Source organism: Sceloporus occidentalis, unplaced genomic scaffold (genome assembly GCF_023333645.1).
Source record: "Sceloporus occidentalis isolate IW3139 unplaced genomic scaffold, rSceOcc1.0.p SCAF_3, whole genome shotgun sequence".
NCBI classification, from domain to species: domain Eukaryota; kingdom Metazoa; phylum Chordata; class Lepidosauria; order Squamata; family Phrynosomatidae; genus Sceloporus; species Sceloporus occidentalis.
This window is the reverse complement of record NW_028316983.1, coordinates 121,295,920-121,304,296: the sequence shown is the minus strand read 5'-3', so window position 1 is coordinate 121,304,296 and position 8,377 is coordinate 121,295,920. Positions and strand designations below refer to the sequence as shown.

The window sequence follows — 8,377 nt, the reverse complement described above, 5'->3', positions numbered from 1 at the left end:
GCCAGGGAGCCGCAGGGACAAACTGCATGGTTCCACGGTGCAGCAAAAAGAACCTGCAAAAAGCGGGTTTTTTTGCAGCACAGTTATGACACCACAAGGCGCCAGTGGCGCACTTGCGGCATCATGACCGCACCGCGGCATGCGGACGCAAACGTCCGCCACGTCAAAATGGTGGCGCCCATGTGTATAGGGCACCGCCATTTTGACGTACCCAGTACGTACTAGGGGTGATGCCTGATTGGACGCTGCATCCTCGGCCAACCCCTAGTACATACTGAGGGCGTGGCAAAGGCCCGTGTAGAACGGGCCTGTGTAATTTCAGATCTTCTCGTACCTAGTATGCAAAATCCTTTGGGTCAGGAATCCTATCCTAGAATGGAACAGAAAAAGGAACATAGTTGTTTATGAACTGTTACATGCCTCTTTTATTTTACTGTTTGACATTTGTTTTTGTAGTCGTGAAATACATTGCTAAAATGTTTGTTATTGAGCATAAATCCAAAAGAATGCTCAGAGCTGGCATGGTGGAGCAGTTTGAGTGTTGGACTACGACTCTGGAGACCAGGATTCGATTCTCTGCTGGGCCACGAAATCCACTGGGTGACCACAGGCAAGTCACATTCTCTCAGCTTCGGAGGAAGGCAGTAGCAAACAATCTTTGAACAAATCTTGCCAGGAAAAACCCATGATGGGGTTGCCTTAGGGTCGCCATAAGTCAGAAATAACTTGAAGACACAAAGCAACGAGAAACCAAAAGAAAAGGTTTAAGAAGCAGTCCTAAGGAACAGAAAGTGAACAGGTGGGGGTGTCCGGTCTGAGAAGCGCCATCTCATACAAAGCCTCTCTGCAGTGTTGCCAACAAGCCTCTAAGATATTCCCGGCATGTTTTACCAAAACCCCCAGAATCCCCCAATGTTACCCGGAATTAAATCCCTGGAAAGTCCCTATAATGTTAATATGGCGGATCTTTTGCAAATAAACATAAACATACTTGAATTAAAAAAAATGTAACTTATTTGAATTCTCAAAATTACCATTAAAACCAACCAAAGAATCTTTCAGTCCTTCTAATACTTTTAAGATACTTCTTTTGGCATGAAGGGGGTCCAGGAAGCTTTGTGCTAAACAGAAACGTTAGGCTGCAACCACACTGCAGAAATAATCCAGTTTGACAGCCCTTTAACTGCCCTGGCTTACTGCTTTGGAATCCTGGGAATTCTACTTTTGTGAGACATTTAACTTTCTCTGTCAGCAATTACAATTACAAACAACAATTCCCAGGATTTCATAGCAATGGGCCATGGCAGTTAAAGCAGTGTCAAACTGGTTCATTTCGGCATTGCAGATACTGCCAAACTGCATGATCTCTACAGTGCAGATGCACTCTTATGCTGCATCCACACTGCAGAAATAATCCAGTGTGACATCACTTTAACAGTCATGGCTCCATGCTATGGAATCCTGGGATTTCTAGTTTCTTGGGTACCAGAGCTCCCTGACAGAGAAGGCTAAATGCCTCACAAAACTACAATTCCCAGGACACCTTAATCTGTGGCAGTGAAACTAACAAAATAATATTTGGCCCATTCAAACATTTTAAACTATTTCTTTTGGCACAAAATTTTGCAGGCGCTGCTTCGAAGTGGCTACAAGCTACATATCCCAGGATCCCATAGCATGGAGCCATGACAGTTAAAACGGTATGAAACTGGAGTGAAGATGCAGCCTGAGTTGGGTCCACGACACATTGCAGTTCAAGACCGCTTTAGCTGCCCTGGCTCAGTGCTAGGGAACCCTGGAAATTGTAGTTTTGTGAGACATTGAGCCTTTTCCGTCAAAGAGCTCTGGTGCCACAACAAACTACAATTCCCAGGATTCTCTAGCACTGAGCCAGGGCAGTTAAAGCGGCTCAGTGGATTATTTCAGCATTGTGTTTTGGACCTTCGTTATTAAAAATGCTCAAGGTCCAATCCATACTGCAGAAATAATCCAGTTTGAGATTACTTTAACTGCCCTGGCTCAGTGTGAGGGAATCCTGGGAATTGTAGTTTTGTGAGAAAGAGCTTTGGTGCAACAATAAACTACAATTCCCATACATCTGAGGAAGTATGCTTAAGTCTAGGAAAGCTCATACTGCCAACTCCTTTCTTGCAGTGAGTCTCCAAGTGGCTGCAAGGTCTCCCTATAATAATAATAATAATAATAATTATTATTATTATCATTATTATTATATCCAAATGCACCTAAGGAAGTGGACTTAAGTCTAGGGAAGCTCATGCTGCCAACTCCTTTCTTGCAGTGAGTCTCAAAGGAGCTACAAGATTACTCTACAAAATTATTATTATTAATATTAATATTTCTAAGTAAACCTTAGGAAGTGGAGTTAGGTCTAGGGAATTTCATTCTGCCAGCTCCTTTCTTGCAGGAAGTCCCCAAGGGCACCTGAGGAAGTGGACTTAAGTTTAGGAAAGCTCATTCTGCGAACTCCTTTCTTGCAGGGAGTCTCAAAGGGGCTACAAGATTATTCTACATCATCATCATCATTATTATTATTATTTCTAAATGCATCTGAGGTGTTTATCACACGGAGCTTTCTGGAGATTTTGCAGCTCAGATCCGGGGTGACTGCGGGTCCAACGATGCGGATTCACGTTATAACATGAATGTGTTATCAGACGAGATTCCTTCCTATGGGCGCTCCTTCCATGACGCTTCCGCAGTGATTCCCCCTCATTTTGGTGAAATCGGGGGGAAAGTGAATTCACAGAATTCGCTTTCCAGCTCACTTCGATTTCACTTCGAATTGGTCTGGTGTGGAGGACCACCTTGGCCCCCTGCGTCCTGCTCCTCCATCCCCCTCCTCCTCCTCCATGCCATCGTGTCCTCTCTGCCACCTATCCCATCATCCCCTGCTTTCTCCTGCATCCGAACCCCACTGACCCCCTGCCACCTATCCCATCATCCCCTGCCTTCTCCTGCATCCGAACCCTGGCCCCAGTGACCCCCTGCGACCTATCCCATCATCCCCTGACTGCTCCTTCACGTCGATGAAGGATGGCAGGGAAGGAGGACAGTGTCGAGAGCCCCATTGAGCATGTGCAAGGGTCCCAATTCGAATAGTTGAACCCTCTGGTGTGGTAATACAATCTGCACTCACTATGCTTTGCTTGAATCTGTATCATGTGACTTGTCTGGAATTGAACTGACTCCGCTTCCCCCTCAATTTGGAAGGGCAATGGAAAGGCAACCAGGTGTGGTAAAACATCACGTTTGAACGTGAATTCGCGTTACTATACAGGCTATACTATACAGTCCAAGGCTTTCATGGCTGGCATCCGTAGTTTTTTGGGGGTTTGCAGGCGATGTGGCCGTATTGTAGAAGAGTTTCTTCCTGACGTTTATATATATATACATTTTTAAAGCAACATTTTTGGTTCTAGTTGATAATAATAAACCAGCCACAAGAGGGCATATAGTAGTTTTCAAAGAAGTAGCTGTGTTAGGTTTCTTGCACCATAAAAAAGATGAAGGGAAGGGGGTGGGGATGTGACAGCGCCTTTAAAACTAACTGGCTTTTATTTTAGCATGAGCGTTTGTACCGTAAAGGTTTAGGGTTATAGCCATGAAAGCTCATGCTAAAATAAAAATCAGTTAATCTTTAAGGTTCTGCCACATTTTTTCTCCCCCTAACTTCCTCTTTTTAAAGAGAGAATAAAGCTACTGGTGTCTTAAGTATTACATTAGAAAACTATAGGGGAGCCTTCCCATACATGTGAATTTGGTGTTGGTATGGATAAGAAAAAACTCAGAACACTCAAGACCCATATTATTCCATGGGTAGTAACATGCATCATCTGTGGCATCACACTCCAACCCATGGGTAGCTGCCCTGCTGATGCAATGGAGTCACTACATTTAAAATATGCAGTGTAATAAAATAATTTCACAAGTACTGTACTGGAAGATAACCCCATGCAAAGTGAGGAATTACAGACAAAGCCCTCTGAAATGAACATCTGAATCATCATCAGAGTTGTAAGAGACCCCAAGGGCCATCCAGTCCAATCCCCCTGCTATGCAAGAACTCACACTCAAAGCATCCCCAGCAGATGACCATCCAGCCTCTGCTTAAATACCTCCAAAGAAGGAGACTCCACCATACTCCGAGGGAATGTGTTCCACTATCAAACAGATCTTACTGTCAGGAAATTCTTCCTAATGTTGAGGTGGAATTTCCCCCCCCCCCCTGTAGTTTGCATCCATTGTTCTGTATCCTGTTCTCTGGAGCAGCAGAAAACAAACTTGCTCCATCCTCAATGTGACACCCCTTCAAATACTTAAACAAGGCTATCATATCACCTCTTAACCGTCTCTTTTCCATGCTAAACACACCCAGCTACCTAAGTCTGAAAGCAACACAGCTGGCTTACCTTAGAAACCAGAATCAAATGCTGCATTAGAGAACACACCAGGTACCCCTAGATCACTGAAAGACAATAAATATGTATGGTTATTCTAAAGGTGGTGTAGCAAAAGAATCATAAAGTCTAGCTCCAACAAAGGCACTTTCCTTCTGTTAGCATCCTGTGTATATTAAATATACAAAACACACTTCTAGTGCTGAGTTACATTTGGAAACGTGAAGAGGGATCTCCAACTCTACGATTCTATGATTCTATCAGTTTGTAATTTGTCTTTTCTCCCAATAGTGGAATCCCTATTTTGGAAATTGACTTTCTAAAAACACAAGGTCAACCAAGAACAGGTAAAAAGGTAAAAATTTCTGAGAGGCAAGAGTTGGTGAAAATAGGGGGAGACCATGAAGTGTTGACTTTGTTGTTTGTTTTGCAAAGTTTATCACAATTTGTTTTGGCTTCAATCGAGAATTTGAAGCTACACTACAGTCACTTGCTACATGCAAACTGTATACCAGCCAACAAAGGTTGAGAGGGGGCACTGCTGTTGAGTGACTGAGTCAACAGTTCTAGGCACACATACTGGGAAGTCATGGGATTTACTTCTAAGTAAGTATCATTAGGAAACGTGTACATCTGATTACGTAACTTATCTAGATGTTAGTACTTCACATCCCAAAAAATATAAATGCTAAATACCTGGTATGGCTCAGGAGCTTCTTTCTTTCACCTGATTAGAGTCAGATTTACCATTGGATGAAAAATACAGAACCAGAGAGAGAGAAAATTATTTTGAACAGAGAGAACAGAAAAATACATTGCTACGATTTAGACAAGAAGGCAATGCTGTGATATTGTTGAGAGGATTACAGGTAGGCCTTTCATCTCACAAAAATCCTGCAAGATTGGTTACAGCAGAAATGAGCAATTAGCCCACCAGAAGTTTTTGGCCTACAACTCTCATCAGCCTCAACCAGCATAGTCAATGATGATTAATTATGGGAATCACAGGCCAAAACCTCTGAAACGAACACACTTCCCTTCCCCTGGATTAAATCTACAGGACCAATGAGCTTCACACTGTCTTTAGTGAGGAAAATATGGAAATAGAAAAGTTTGCAGCAAACAATACAGCAGTCATCTTGACTATAAAAGGTTTTTGCCTGTCAAATATACAATAGACAAACTGTTTGTGGTTTCCAGATGAACCAGTGCTCGTTTATCTAGCTGTGTACTGAAAACAGCATTCTTGTTATCCTTTCATTTTGGCATTTTTGAGTTCAGTTTCCAGGAAATTTGATTAATTTGGTTAATTTGAACAGTTCTCTTTCCTTGCAGCCACATTCTTCTGTTTCACCTGCATATTAACTCAACAGCTTCCAAAGCATATGGATATGGTTCATGATGGCCTATGACTGGCACCCCATGAGTTTTCAAATAAATTAAACCATCCAGTTTCCTGAAATATACTTCACCACTGAAGGGCAAAGACAGCACATTGCATTAAATACTAAAATAAGCTGTTCATGTCTTCTAAGTCTTAATGTTTAGGCCCTGGTCTACAGATCTTACTGTCTGAATGGAGGCACTAATTAGTTAAATGCTTTTAACTGAATATCACTATGTTCTTTTTGTTAATTTGTTTTAGATTTATAAAAGTTTACGTATTTATATTTCCCGCCTCTCCCTACGGATTTTACATTGTTTTATTCTGTATAGTCTTATCCTTTGTTTTAAGAACTTTCTGGCAAGCTTTGTCAACTGGAAATATTAAATACACTGTCAGTTGCCCTTCATAGTTCTCTGCCTGCTTGACCATGCTGGAGCCATGTTGGGAGCCTGAGTATGTGAGCAGAGGGTGAGCAGCTGAGGGGGATTGTTGTGTGTGAACCAAGGTCATATAGCTGCCTAGCACTCTGTGGAAATGATTTTAGAAGAGAGGAGAAGCTATATGTATTATAGGAGTAAAATTTAGCTTGTTAATTCAGATTTGCCAAAGGATTTACTTCTCTGCTAATCTTGCCAATGAACTATTTTTGGTTTCATCCACAAAGTGTGTTTCTTGAGTTAGATACAGACAGGGCATTACATACATACACGCACACACAGTGGCGTCACTAAGTGACAGAGGAGGGGTGACACCTGATCAAGCCGTCTTCCTGCTGCGAGGAGATGCGTGCATGCTAGTGCTACTACACCCGGTGCTGAGCCCTTCTCCACGGTCTGTCTCTCTCCCAGAAGAGGAAGCAGAGGAGGAGGAGGAGGGGTGAACACTTGCCCCTCAAGTCTCTGCCACTGCCTGCTTTCTCTTAAGGAATAAGCTGGGCAGTGGAGTTGGAAGAGGAGCGAATGCTCACCCAAGGCTTCTTAGGTGCCTGGCTTCTGCTTGAGGAGGAAGCTCAGCAATGGAGGGGGGGGGCATGAGTGCACCTCTTCCATCCTCTCCTGCTGTCTCACTTGCCCAGCTGACCCTCAAACATCCTGGGTGGGAGGCCGGGCAAATGAGAAAGTGAGTGAGGCAGTGGGAGGAAAGGCAGGGGAATCTGCTGGCATCACTTCCCAGCAACCCTTACAAGGTTTGCCAGGGCAGCTGGCAGGCAGCCAGTGAAGGGGGACAGGCGAGCAAGTCAGCGGGGAGAGCAAGCCACTGCCACCACCCCAACAAGCCCTCTGCACTGGGTGACACCAAAGGTTGTGATGCCACTGCACGGACGCACATACACAGATGCAATAGATGTATTTAAAAACTCAGCTGAAAGCGTTTCCCTTGATACTATACAGAAAAATGGATTCAGTTGGAAAACTAACTGAATTAAATAAATTGCAGTTATCACTTTACTTTTGATTGCAAATCCTCAAGAATTATTTTTTTAATAATAATAATTTGTTTTATTTTAATAATAATTTGTTTTATTTATATACCGCTATTCCAAAGATCATAGCGGTGAACAGCAAGTAAGCTAATTAGCAAGTAAGCTAATTTGCCCCCAACAGTCTGGGTACTCATTTTAGCGACCTCGGAAGGATGCAAGCCTGAGTCGAGCTTGGGCCCTTTTGCTGGTCTTGAACTCGCAACCTTGTGGTTTTGAGTTAATGGCTGCAGTACAGGCATTTAACCACTGCGCCACCAGGGCTCCTTTTGGGTGAATAACCATGAAATAGTGAGAAAAGCATGAAATAGTGAGAAAACCATGAAAATTGTAGAAACTCTAAAATTATAAGGTGTACATTGGTGATAAACAAAATACAGCTATTTTAAGATAAAATGAGCTGTAGGTAATAGGAGGAAGTAGCAACAGAATTAAGAGCTATCTAGTCTTATGCTGTGACTTGCTAGAGCCAGTTTGCGCATCATGTAGAATGTAGAAAGTAGAAAGCCTTACTGTACTATTTCAAACTGCAAAAGAAATGCGGTATTTTTGGATCTTTCTGCCAACACCCTTAAAGCAGATTCTGCATTTAGTAAACACATCAGACAGGGTTCTACACTAAATCTTTCTCTGTAACATAAAGGGAGAGGATAGTGTTTTGTAATTTAAATACAAAACTTTCTAAATTATCACTCAGATTCTGAAGTGACGTTGACCAGAATTTTACCAACATCTTCTGCATGATATGTAGGAGAGATGATGTAGTCTAAACTATAAGAAGACAAGATTTCCACATGGGAGAAGATAAAGTGTGTGTGAAAAAGTGTAGGTTTCTTTACCTCGTCTGTTGAGATGCTTGATCACCAAAGCTATCAGACCCCCAGAGAGCGCAAAGGCAACAATCAATGCTGCAGCACCACCAGTATAAAGGAGAACTTGCTTGAAAAAGGGGGCCACACTTTCTGGAATTAATGACGAAACCATGCATTAGAGACAAAGCAAGTGAAGTCATGACCAGCTCTCCTGTTCCAGTGCTCTGCTGTTCTAGTCTTGGCTCTTTCTGTCAGTTATACCAAATAATAGACTTCTTTG

General features: G+C 42.7%; 1 pseudogene across 1 annotated transcript in view; it reads right to left on the bottom strand.

Moving 5' to 3' along the window:
- Positions 1-398: 398 nt before the first annotated feature.
- LOC149316670 (P-selectin-like) overlaps positions 399-8,377 on the bottom strand; it is a 44,802-nt pseudogene continuing 36,823 nt past the window's right edge. The window contains exons 15-18 of the transcript XR_016280515.1: positions 8,125-8,247; positions 5,115-5,145; positions 4,431-4,486; positions 399-725 (exon numbers count right to left, since the gene is read on the bottom strand). The product of XR_016280515.1 is annotated as a P-selectin-like (transcript). The remainder of the gene's footprint in view (positions 726-4,430; positions 4,487-5,114; positions 5,146-8,124; positions 8,248-8,377) is intronic.